Consider the following 13,553-nt stretch of genomic DNA (forward strand, 5'->3'; position numbering starts at 1 on the left):
CTGTTATGTGGGCGCACTGCGGACAGCTCGACAGCAGCTCCAGTGAAGACGCTTCAGCCGAATTCTGTCACTTCTTAGTCACTTTGTTATTAAAAGCATCCCTACTGGACCTTGAAGGGTCCTGTTCATTTTAACACTTCAATCCTAAATACTCTACAAAGCCTTTTCCCTGCCCGCAGTGCAAGCTGGACTCATGGCCGTGGAGGGGGTTTGGGTGGAGAAGGCCATGGCTGACTCTCCTGCATGCCTCTGTATCCTCCAGGCTGGTAGAGTTCTGCACTGATGCTCCTAACTGGACTCCTGGGGCAAAGCTGGGGTTGACCTTGTATTGGCGGGTGCTGCTCTCTCATCCTGCCTGCCCTTGTCTCCCTTCTGCAGCAGGGCCCCCATGCTGCCTTTCTCAGTCATATATTGATTCCCTGGCAGCATCTGTGGGGACTCGCTTGGGCAATCTGGCTTCTGTGAACCTCCTCCTCCCCTCTTTGGAGCTCCCTGTTGGGGGAATCCCTCCTCACAGGCTCTTGGTGCTGGGCGTCTTTATCCAGTAGATCACCCTCTTGGGGGACAATGTAATCAAGTCGGCTCAAGTCCAGCCACCTCTTGGGTCACTTAATCCACAGGAAACTCATGACCTTGCCACATCAACTGGTCTCCCCATTCAACCACTGAGCTCCTCCCACAGGTCCAGTGGTCAGGCACATGCTAAGCTGGTCTCAGCCCCTGCCTTGGTGGTGGTGGTGACCACTCCTCCAACTTGGAGTGTTTCTCTAAGGGTTTTGTCTTCAAGGAAGGGCCGGTTGAATGCCCTTTGCTGCTGCCACTGGCAGTGAGTTCCCTGACTTCCCCACAGGAGGGGAGAAGGTGCTGCGTGGCCCTCAGAAGGTCACCGTGACCTTGTCCTGATTCTCTCCTACTGCAGTGGTGACTGTGTGTGCTCAGTGAAGTGTGCTCGGAGTAGGGCCCTCGGTGATCACCTCTGGGCAGACAGGACCCATCAGGCACCTAACACCAGCCTTGTGCAGGAACTTAATGATCAGAGAGCTCCGGGCCCCAGTCCCCTATCGATGGGCTCAACACTGCACTTCCCCTCCATGCCTCTAACTCTCCCAGAAGGAAAACTGCATCCCCAAGGCACCTCGATAGTGACTGTGAATCTGCCTTCACCATACATTAGTGAGAAGTGGGTATCTTGTTGAAGAGTCCTTGAGGGGACTGACTTCATACAAATGCCCTTTAACAAGCTGTCTCAGCCCCACAGCTGCTCACATCTCCTCTTCCTCCTCTTCCCCCCAGCAGCTGCCTAAAATCCCCTCCACAGCTGCCCAGGCCATTCCCGGTGTGGGCGCTTCAACCAGGAAAACAAAAGCCAGAGAAATGGTGGCACGGTGGGCGTCTTGCTTCCTGCCCAGTTCACATGAGATCTACCCACCCCACCCCCCATTAAAATAATTAGCTTTATGTACAATAAAATGCATCTGCTTATGTGTACTGTTTGATGAATTTTAACAAATGAATGCCTTGTAACCCTCACCACTCATGATGTGAAACATCTCTGACAACCCATCTGGCAATGTGTGTAAAGAGCATTTAATGTTTTCATAGCTTTTCTCTCCAGTACATTACATGTAGAAATGTATCTCAAAGAAATAACTGGAGATGTATGAAGATTTATGTTCAAGGATATTCAATCTGTCATTATTTGCAATGACGAAGAGAATTAGAGATCATCAAAATGGCCAATAAGAGGAGGATATTTAAATACATCATGCTTCACCAACAAAAGAAAAAGATGAGTAGCCATTGTTTACCCCATAAGTTGGTAAATGGTTCATGTAATTATTGTGGTCCCCTACCCATGGAGACACACTCGAAGACCCTCAGTAGATGCCTGAAACCATGGAGAATACCAAATACTATATATACTAAGTTTTTTTTTCTTTACTGCATACCTATGATAAAGTTTAATTTTTAAATTGGGCACAGTAAGAGATTTACAACAATGACTATAATAAGATAGAACTGTAAAAATGTTATGTAAATGTGGTCTTTCTTTTTGAAAATATCTTATTGTGCTAAAAGCACTCTTCTTGTGAAGATGAGAGATGATACAGTGCCTACATGATGATGAGATGAAGTGAGGTACTCAGAACCATGTGCAACTTCAAACTTCATGAATTGTTTATTTTTGGAATTTTCCATTTCATGTTTTTGGACCATAGTTGACCACAGATAACTTAAACTATGGAAAAGGAAACCCTGGATAACAAGAGACTACTATAACCAGTCAATGTTTATGATAAAATGTTAAAAAATACAAATCTGTATATTTAATATGATAATTTCATTCATATGTATTTACATGCACACAAATAATACTTTTCTCTTTTGCAAAGACAAATACTGAAAGGAAATACAACAAAATTCAAGCTGTGACTATTTCTGGTGAGGTGATTTAAATGTTCTTTAAATGTTCCCACACTTAATTTTTTTCGAAAATAAACATGCTACCTTCATCAGTTATTTTAAACTTGACAATGTTTTTGTACACGAATTGCAGTACTTGTAAACTGAAATTGTGTTTTAATCTGTGTTGTATGGATGTACTTAACCATTAATTCATTCATTCACTCATTCACTCATTCATTCACTCATTCACTCACTCATACATTCATTCATTCATTCACTCATTCCTTTGTCCGCATATTTGTTGACTATGTATCATGTGTTAGACACAGGTCTGGGCACTGGAAATGCAGTCCTCCTGGAACTGAGGTGTGTGGGGGAACAGGACATCACCAATACATCTGTGAATGTTAGGAGGGTAGAGCTGAGGAGAAAGGTAGCATGTCCGCCTTTCCCATTCCCTTACACAGTGAGCAGGTGGAGGTCCCAAGCAAGAGGAAGCCTGGACTTCAGGAGAGCTCTGGGACACACGTGCCACATGTGGCCATATCTCACACCCTCGTCCAGGATGTTCAGGGCAGGGGACTGCTGGAGGTAAGGTGCCTGTTGTCAGAACACCACTCAGCCACAAGGACATGCTCACCGCTGCTTCCCCGGCAACGACAGGGCTTTCACTCCCCATTTCTAGACCTTTACAAAGCTGCTTTCACCCCAGTGTTGGTAACACAATGGACTGGAGGAGTAAAGAATGGGTTCAGCCACCCCAGATTTCCAATTTTACATGAAGGTCCCATTTCCATGTGGGTCTGTTTGTTCAATAGACACAGTTGGTGATATTCATTCACTTGACAGATACGGGGCACATGGTATGCGCCACTCGGCTTTTGGGGTAAATTAGCAAGTAAACCAGAGGGTCTTACATTCTCATGGTGGGAGGCAGCCAAAGTGTAAGGAATATGATGAAGACGCAAATGACGTGTTGCTCTGGGTGATGACAACGGCTGTGGGACAGGGAAGGTGAGGCTGACAGTGCTGTGGTCAGCGGCCATCAAATTTTGATAGCGTGACCATCCTTCTTGTTGAGAAGGCGACTTTGGAGAAACACACGAAGACAGTGAGGGAGGCGGCCACCCGGAGAGCTGAGGAGAGAGTTGTGGTCAGACAGGACCCCAAGAGCACGGAGCAGGAGTGTGCCTCCAATGGAGGAGGAGCTCTAAAGATGGAGGGCAGGGCCGGAGGGGTTGTTGGTGGCTGGGTCCTTCAGCGGCTTGCTCCAGATGACTGACGCGATCTTCTGTGAGTGTGGAAGGATCCCTGGCTGCCGTGCGTGCACCAGATGCCAGAGCAGCGAGGCGATGACACTGCGATGAGGCGGTGGCAGAAATTTAGGTGAGAGATGGCAGCGGCCAAAACCAGAGCAACAGCAGAGGAATGAAGTGTGCGCTCCGGGTATGTTTTGATCCAAAATATGCAAGAACTGATATCATTTTTGTATCCTGTTCAGCTTTCCACATTTACTCCCACAAAGAAACTAAAAGCAAACTCCGAGTCAGCTGTCCTGACTCTGTGCTCAGTGAAACGTGGACTCCTGCCCTGAAAACTCTCCGACCGCCTTTGCCAGACCACGCCAGGGACTCCGAATCCTTCCTCGAACACTGGCATGCCCCTAGCCCAGTGTCCACCCAGGTCTTTCTGGGGAAGACTCAGAGAACTCCCAGACTGGCTGGTGTGGAGGGTGGCTTGCCAGTAAAGAACACCCATTTTGGGTTTTGTGAGCAAGTATTCAACTTCTCCTGGGGTAAGACCCTGAGGTTTTGGGCTGTTATAGCAGCTGGTGTGACCTCAGTTAACACACTTCACCTTTGTCCAATAGCAGTTGTGTGTCAGGAGCTGCATTAGTTGACTCACACACTCCATGTCAGGCAGTGCTGTCTGGTAGCGTTCATGATTCTACCTTTCAGATGATGAAACAGATCCTCAAACCCAAAAGGCAAGGGAAACCAGCCATGGGATGACCTGAAGGAAGGGGACTCTAGGCTGAGAGAAGCATTGGGTCCAAGGCTTTTCTGAGCCTGCTGTGTGGAGTCTGGGACAATGGAGAAAGGGCAGAGGGTCAGAGTGTCCAGTTCATCCAACGATGATCTACTGGAGGCTGTATCTGGGCAAATCACCATGACCCAGACGTTCTCCTAGAGCTCGCAAGCATGGGTTGGTTCCTGTGGGACCCTCACTGACATTTCCCAGGGCCCTCGGACTGTTTCCCTGGAAGTCAGATGTGAGTTATGGCTCTGTCTCCTCTCAGCACAAAGGGTGCCCTGCCCAGCATGCACCCAACTCCTTCTGTTCCTCTCAGGGGACAGAGAGTCCCTCTGTCCTGCCCCTTTAGATTTCCCCCTTGCCTTTATCTGAAGGAGAAGCCAACGTCCTGGCTCATGTTAAGGGCTTGCAGAGGACGGCCTGTTTGGGCCGAGTCATGGGGACATCTGTTAGGACTCAACCATTAGCACATTTCAGTCCTATCACTGTCATCTTCCTGGATTCATGAACATAGTGCCTTCTACTCCCTTCCCCTCCCCACCACCCTTTACAACTTTCTACATAAAAAGTCAGAGTGAATGTGGATGGAAGCCAATATCCTGAACCCTCAAGGTCAGTTTTAAACTTCCTCCCCCACAGTGACTCATTTTTAGGGATTAGTTCAGAGTTCCTGCTGTCGGTTTTCCAGCTGAGCCTGGCTGCTCCTCAGGAGCCAGGTTCTCTGGTTCACTCATCTGGGCGCAACTTCTGGAGAGGCTGTCGCTGCTGGTGGTGCCAAGCCGCTGGGCCACGTCCAGAGGCTGCCCTCAGGGTCTGCTCCTTCTCCGACTTTAGTCCCCTGGTCTGAGCTTGCCTCTGCCTGTGCCTCCCGCCTTCCCTTGGAGCCAAAGTGCTGGTGGTGAGCCGCTCTGAGCCCTATCGGGGCCCCAGGGGGTCTTCCTGTTTGTTGGAAACCAGGACTCCAGAGCTGGGCGCTGCTTCAGAGGTCCTGAGGCTCAGCGTGGAGCCAGTTCAAGGACCCCTTTCCACATCGTTCCTGATTCTGGGACCCACACACTAGGCATAAAATTGCCAAAAAGTAAAACTCCAAAGAAGGAGTATTTTAAAATCCAGTCCGTAGAGCCCGAAGACATTTGGCTGTGGCTGATGGGAGACATCTGAGAAAGAAAAGGCTTCTGTGCATAGTGGGAACACCTGCCAAGTGACACTCAACCTGGACAACATCGGAGATGTCTGTGAAGACCTTCAAGCCGCTGTTGCAAAAGTCCTCCAGTGGAAGGGACGTGGGCTTTGGCACAGGACAGCAGCCATGCGTGTCTGCATTCCAGAGGAATGCTGAATACAGTGTTCACACATTTTCCAGGAGATGTTAGAAACAGAAATAGCATCACACACACACACACACACACACACACACACACACACACACACACACACACACAACTGGTGGAGCCTATATCCCTGAGAAACAATAACTCTGTTTTTAAAGACTCAAATGAGACCAGTGTGTCTGACAGGGTTCTGGTGCCAGGAGTTCCCGGTCATTTGTGACCCAGACTTCACGTGGGTTCCCTAAAACCAGGTGCTGACCGCTTTTTGGTTGCAGATAGTTTGTTTAGGAAGAAATGTGGGAAGCACAAAAGAGGGAATTGAGAAGCAAGACAGAGAGAAGCTAACAGAAGATCACTAATGTTGAGCAGCAGTGGTGGCGGCCAACCCATCCTGCTGGGGACCAGTGGAATGGGAGGTAGTGTGACGAGGAGAGGGACCCCGGGTGCTTACCTCTTGACTCATATTCTGGCTGGGGTTTCCTGGGGTGTTAAGTCCCCACACTTTTGGACTCTCTGCCCAGGCTGTTGCTAGAGAAGGTCCTTAGGTCAAGAAGCAGGGAGACATGAGCCCTTGAGGTAGAGAGCTGTTGCACACCTGGAACTTCCGCTGTGGCCACAGGTGAACTCTGAGGTGGGTTGAGGGGCATGGCACAGACAGCACTGCCTTCCAGCCTTTGGACATGAACCCACAGAACTGAAGCAGAGACATAAGATTGAGATCCCGATAGAGGGGAGTCTATAATAGACACTACACTCCTCGGTACTCTGGTGGGAAGAAATGGAGATTCACGGACTGAGCAGATATTCTGAGCTCTGCCATGGCCTGCTGCAGGCCTACCGCTCCATCAGCTGGGGGGTCAGCAAACTTTGTAAAGGATGTCCAGCAGTCCAGGGGTGCAGAGAGAGCCATAGTGGTGTGAATTTTGGCTGTGGCTCTGGCTGCTCAGCTCCCTGGTTCCTGTCTATTTTCAGAACGAAATCTGGTTTTCTAGTTTTCCCATTGTTGCTCTAAGATACTAAATATCCTTCCAATAAAATAATATTCTGTCCTTGTTAACCAGAGTCATTTTGATCACTTGCAACCTAGGACCTTCACTGGTACACATTAAGTTTTTCAGTCACTCACCCAACAAACATCTGTTGAGCACCTCACCTTTTCCCGGGGTGGTATGAGGCGCTGGTCTGCAGGGTGAACAGGGCACACTCCCTGCCCTCATGGACCTCAGTGGCAAGGGAGATAGGTGTCAAACACACAATGACCAAGGACGCTTCGGGGGGCAGAGAGGATCTGATGAGCTCCTGGGTGGTTAATAAGCTCAGCAGATCCTCAAACCCAAAAGGCAAGGGAAACCAGCCATGGGATGACCTGAAGGGAGGGGACTCCAGGCTGAGAGAAGCATTGGGTCCAAGGCTTTTCTGAGCCTGCTGTGTGGAGTATGGGGCAATGGAGAAAGGGCAGGATGACGGATGTGGCCAGGCAAACAGGGCAAGGATTAGGAACTGCAACACTGATTAGAGAAGATTCGGATTAGACCAGGTGCTGGCCATGAGGTAGGAAAAAAGAGGATGACTTTAAACTTACTTTGGAGGTAGAGACCATAGGACTTGCTTCTGAATTAGACAGGGGGGTAAGGAATATAGTTAAATGGTTGATGATGCCTTCTAGTGTGACGAGGAAAAATGGGGAAGGAATGGCATTTTGGTGTACCATTTGCTTCTTTTTAGAGGTGGGTGGGATCATCAAGAATCTCTCCTGTGCTTTTTGATTTGGGAGGCTGTGAACTTTCACGTGGGGAGATGGGAAGGTAGTGGAAGGTCAGGGGAGGGGTTGGGGTTGGGGATAGGAATTTGGCAGTTTGGCAATATATCCAATTTTAAGCTGTGAGAGCAGATGGGAGGCCTTGTCTTTGAGTGTGGATGAAGGAGAAAAAGGGAGTCAGGAGAGGGCTCTGGTCTCAGTGACAGCGGGAGGGGCTGAGACGGAGCAGCTGCAGCAATAGGGACAACCAGGAGAGAAGGTGTCACCGAGAGCAGGAAAAGAAACCGCTTCCAGAAAACAGTGCTCCCCTGTGTTGAAAGCTGCTGAGACCAGGGCAGGGGAGTCTAGAGAGAATTCGTGTGGGGTCGGTGGGGGATTAGATGCTCTCAGCGGCCAGGAACTGAACCCCTCTCTGGAGTCTGGAATTGGCCTGCCTGTAGGGACATTGTTTATCCCCAGCTCTCAGGACGTCCAGAGTGTGGGCAGTGGGATTGATTGGTTAGATCAGCGGTCGCCAACCTTTCGGACCTCAGGGACCACCAGTAGTCTGCGGACCACAGGTTGGTGACCACTGAGATAGATGGTGGAATGATGTCATCAAGGACCCTGATTCCTTCCATCTCTCTTTGCTATTTTCAGGTTGGGCTCCATCCTGAGGATTGGTAACAAGATTGGTAACAAGATTGGTCTCATGCGGACACGGCAATATTTAAGGGAGAAGGAAGACCACTGTCTGTGGCTGCCTCAGGACCGAGAAAGCATCTCCTATTGGCTCCAGCATGGCCCCCAGCACTCCGTGGGCCAGATTCAGCTCCCAGGCCTCCCTATGCCAACCACTGGCAAGAGAACTGACAAACAAGCCCATCTCCCTTCCGAGGATCAGTGGGCTCAGCTGTGGAGGATGTGGGCTGACCATGTCCGTGGCTGGGGGTGTCGGTTTGCATGTGCATGACATTTAACAAGCTGTGTGTAGCTCACCTGATGGTGTAAGCTTTTTTTTGTACCAATGAACTCTCATGATATTTTCCAAAGAATAAAACCAGAACAACAGGAGCAAACTCTATGGCTTCTGTGAAAGGGGAGTCCTTGAAATAATGGGACTTACTCACATTTCCAGCCTAGTGTGGTCTGTGGGCCAATAATACAGCCCTGACGTGACCATCAACTCAACTATTTCCGTGAGGCACCACTTTCTGCTTCTCTTGATTTGCACATCAGTGGTCTGTGCCCAACACTCCAGTCCACACCTCATTCCCTACCCTCTTGACTTTCTGATGGACATCCCTAATCCCGGGGCCAGAGCTAATACTGTGACCTATGACAGCATCTTGGAAAACCGTGTAATGATTGAGTTTGTGTTTAGGGCTGTGTGGGAAGACTTCAAAAATGTCTCCATATTGCTGCTCTGTATTTCAGTGGGCAAAAGAGGGAACTGGCAATGGAGTGCATGGCCCTTAGTTACTCACGATAAAGAGTTTGTTGGACTTTCCAACTCATCAAGGGACTTGAGGCTACTCAGGATAAGACTCAGCTTCAATAGAACAAAAAATAAATATTAACATTTCCAGAAATAAAAATTTACACACATTTTATACTATTCAGACTAAAGCTCCCAAATTAGACTATATATTAACTAGAGGCCTGGTGAACAAAAATTCATGCACTGGGGGGTGTCCCTCAGCCTTGCCTGCCCACTTTCACAGTCCAGGAGCCCTCAGGGGATGTCCTACTGACGGCCCAAGCCACAGTCTGGCCTCCCTCTGTGGGAGGCGACTGGGCCAATCAGGGGAAGGCACTGCCCCCATCACCCCACTGCTGCTGGCTGCTGTGGCTGCCTGCCCTCGGCCCTCGCAGCTGCCGCAGCTTTGTCTGGAAGGACGTCTGGAAGGACTTTCGGCTGTCCAGTCTAATTAGCATATTATGCTTTTATTATTATAGATTCTGTTCTATTGTATTCTGTCCTTTCTATTGTATTCTATCCATCTTGGACTACATTCAGAAAACTGTCTCCTTCTGTGAGATTGCCCTGGGAAAGGCTCGAGCCGAGGACTGGGTCTGTTTAGCCTCACACTCTAACCCAGTGGCCCAGCAGCTTTGATTTGTAACGTAAATGTCTGAAGGGAATTTAGACAGTGTTCTATGACTCACGCAGGCATCGTCTTTCCTCAGGGGACCAGGCTGCAACATATCTATCAGCTCAGATCCCTGTCCTTATTTGAGTTTCAAAATAAAGACACATTTGCACTTGAAGATGCTCACACGCAGGGAGTTCAGTGTGGAGTGAGGGCTCTGGAGGATGGAAGTGCCTCCTCTGCCCGGGCCACGCGCTGGTTGGTCCCTGTAGCCTCCCACTGGACTTTCTCCTGCCTTTTAAGGAAGCAGCTGGGCGGTGGGGCACAGCAGCCCCATTCCAGCTCGCACACATGGAACCCATCGCCTGCCATTGAGTGAACAGGCAGCCTCTGCCAGCGTGGCAGGGAGAAGGGCTAAAAATAGTGGGCAGAGTTCTCCAGGCTCTGCCGTGGCCGCTGGTCTCCATCAGCTGAGAAAATATAGGAGCTGTTGGCCGGGTCTCACTGGGACGCTGTCCTTTCTTGTTGGGCAGAAGTTCTTACTCAAACCCCACCCCAAATTAATTTTTGGTTTTCAGAGAGGTGCTCCATTAGTTGGGCGCCCCCAGACCACTCCCCATTGTTATGGCCCCAAAAGCAAAGCTCATGCTTCCTTAGGCTCCTGGGCCCCGGATCCCCACCTGCCTCACTACAGCTTCTGAAGAGGGCAGGATGGGACAGTGCCGAGGACATGGGATCCGCAGCCAGATCAGTCACTGTGGCCGCACCTCAGAGGCCACCGTGGGCTCAGTCCCTTGTGTGTGGAGCTTAGTGATGAGGTTTGGCTTAGCGGGGACACAGACACAATGCCATGAAGGGCACACAGATTCACAGATGAGTAAGGCCAGAGGGGGCACTGCTGGGACTTGAGGCTTACAGGGGAAATGTCCATCTTACAGGCATTCAGGTTTGAAGATTTTAACATAACACACTGATGCAAATATGCGTCCTCGAGGCCCACCTGGCCTTTGGACACCAGTCTGCTACCTCTGATTTAGAGGCACGGGATTAAAATCCATGGTTGTGGTTGAAGCTTTAGCTTGAAAGTGGGTTCTCCCCCACATCCCCACCCCCCACCCCTGACCGCAGGAGGAGCAGATCTAAGTCTAGAGGTCTCACTGTGAACATGGGCCTGACTGTGAGCGTCACCGGTGCCGTCGGGAGAGTCATTGCGCTCGCAGCACCTGTTTTCATAAAGAACAAGCAGCACCTGGTGCAATGCAGCGAGTGTCCTGGGCGTGCGGGGCAGTCGGGGCCACAAGGGAAGAGGAGGCCGACCTAAAACGTGGGCCCAATGCCCACAACATTGTCATCAATGCAGCCCCTGGAGGAAGATGCTTCTGGGGGTGACGTCCAGACCAGGTCCTCCTACTCAAACTGGCCTTCAGCACATCTGTTCATTCCATAAGCCAAGCAGATTGCAGAACAGCCATGCTAGAAGGCGAGGACATACGTGAGTTTTAACGTCTAAGACCAGCTGGTGTGTGTGAGTGCTTCCACCAGGGCTCTGCCGGACATTGCGTGGACAACGACGGAATGATCGTCTTTGTCCAGCCTCGTACACAGGCATTGCTGTGCGACAGGCTGAGCTCTGATAAAGGCACACGCACCCCGGGAGTCCCTCTACAACCAGGCCCTGGGAAAGCCAGTAGGGATGACTACATGGAACATCATAGCCCTTACTCTTTTTTTTTTTTTAAATTTCTTTATTGATTAAGGTGTCACATATTTGTCCCCATCCCCTCATTCCCATCCCACACCCCTCCCCACGGATGCCCTGACCCCCTGTTGATCTTAACCATTGGCTAGGCTCGTATGCATGCACACAAGTCCTTTGGTTGATCTCTCCCCCCTCTCCCCACCCTTCCCCACCCTCCCTCCAAGGCCCGATAGTCCGATCAATGCCTCCTTGTTTCTGGTTCTGTTCTTGTTCATCAGTCCATGCTGTTCATCATTTCCCCTAGATGAGCAAGACCATGTGTCACCAGAAATGTACCCATAAGAACTGAATGTGAGACGAGCAATAATAGTTATGCTGACAGGGAAATGAATCAGTCTGCAGTGAGTTTCTTTCTGGACCAACAGTTCTTTTGAGACCCAATCTCAATGTCCACCAGTTCCTCATGTGTACATGTCGGCACTGACTTCTCAGCTCTGGATGGTGGACAAATGGTGGCAATGCAGGTCCGACTCCCTCTGGTTTGGTCTTGGCCGGACCCAGAGGCACGGCTTCACCCGGACTCAGGGGCGCGTGGCCTCACCAGGATCCAGGGGCGCACGGCCTCACCCGGACCCGGGATCCAGCTTCACCCGGACCCAGGCATAGCCCTTACTCTTAACCAGCATTTAGAGGCAGATAAACAGGCAAGTAAACATGAGGTAACATTTGTTCCTACGGAGGTGAGACTAAGAAGAGTGGGAGTTGAGGAGGGTATATTTGAATCACCCCGGGGTTCAGGGGAGACAGAGGGGGTCTTGAAAGAAGGGGTGTCCCTGCTCAGTGTGTACTGAGCATACAACAGCTTGAGGCTTTGGGGGAGGAAGTATTCAGGGAATGTGAACTTTGTCACTGTGGGCCCTTCCTGAGTCGACAGAGACAAGGTTGATCTTGAAGGGCCCCGCTCATCACGCAAAAGGGTTCATGTTTAAGACAACGAAGTCAGAAGGATATTGAGTAAACATTCCATTTCGGTAAAGCAGGACAATCTACTTCACATTGACTATTGTCATGAACCGTTAGGCTTATGTAGATGGGAGCAGGGAGGCAGAGAGGAGGCTATTAACAGTCTAGCTAAGGAGTAGGGAAAGGCCCTGATCTGGGCTGGGCCACTGCAGTGGGGGGAGTGAGGGCTGGGAGCCATGAGGGACAGAGTGAGGGACTGGGGACTGGCCTGCTGTGGCTGGCGAGTAGACCTACTCTGTTTCCACTTTCCCGCTATTGGAAAGAACACAGTGATAAGCAAGCTCTTGTGCAGATGTTAACATAGTTAACTGTTACCGTAGCACAAATGAGAAGAATAGGATATGTGGTAAAATTACACCGCTTCTGCTCTGCTGATCTACGTCAGCAAATGGCCTAGCAGAAAAGTCACACCTATTTACATTCCTACGAACGTTCTTTAAAATGTCTCCTCTTTGAAATATCTGCTAGGGATGTGCTCATTTTATTACCTTTTTGCTGCATACATGAATTACAGATATGAGAATTTATATTGTATTATTTTCAATTATTGAAACTGCCAGTGAAGTAAAAATTTGAAGCAAACTGAATGTGTCCCAAACAGCTGTAAAAGTCTAACAGGAACACACGCGCTGGCTTTTCCAGGCCAGAGGTTGCTCTCCAGGCCTGGCCCACAGTGCGCTCCCCCTTCCCCGCACGCTGACTCCAGCTCGCATTGCAGGAAGGCCAGCAGGGGCTCAGAGCAGTTTGTCACAGTTTCTAAATGGACAAACTCAACAGTCTGAACGTCTGTCTTGCCAGTGTGCTAGTTTTCTTTTGGACATACTTATTTTTCTATTTTAAAGGTTCCTGCACTTATTGAATGACTTTCGTAGAAACATTTTAAAAATACTTAACACTTTCTTTTTAAAAATCCTCCCTGATAATATGTTTTTATTTATTTTTAGAGAGAGAGGAAGGGAGAGAGAGAAACATTGATGTGAGAGAGAAACATCATTGATTAGTTGCCTCCCAAATGCGCCCTGAGTAGGAATCGAACTTGCAACCCTTTGGTGCACGGGACAACGCTCCAACCAACCGAACCACCCGGCCAGGGCAGCATTTTTTCTTTTATTTATGTGGCTTTACATCGTGATGAACTCATATCTATTGTTGCTCTTCCCCTTACACACTTCCTCTCTGCTGCCACGCTCACAAATGCCCTCTCTCTCGCTCCTGTTCAAAAGCAGTGC

The sequence above is a fragment of the Eptesicus fuscus genome, chromosome 11 (assembly GCF_027574615.1).
Source record: "Eptesicus fuscus isolate TK198812 chromosome 11, DD_ASM_mEF_20220401, whole genome shotgun sequence".
Lineage (NCBI taxonomy): Eukaryota > Metazoa > Chordata > Mammalia > Chiroptera > Vespertilionidae > Eptesicus > Eptesicus fuscus.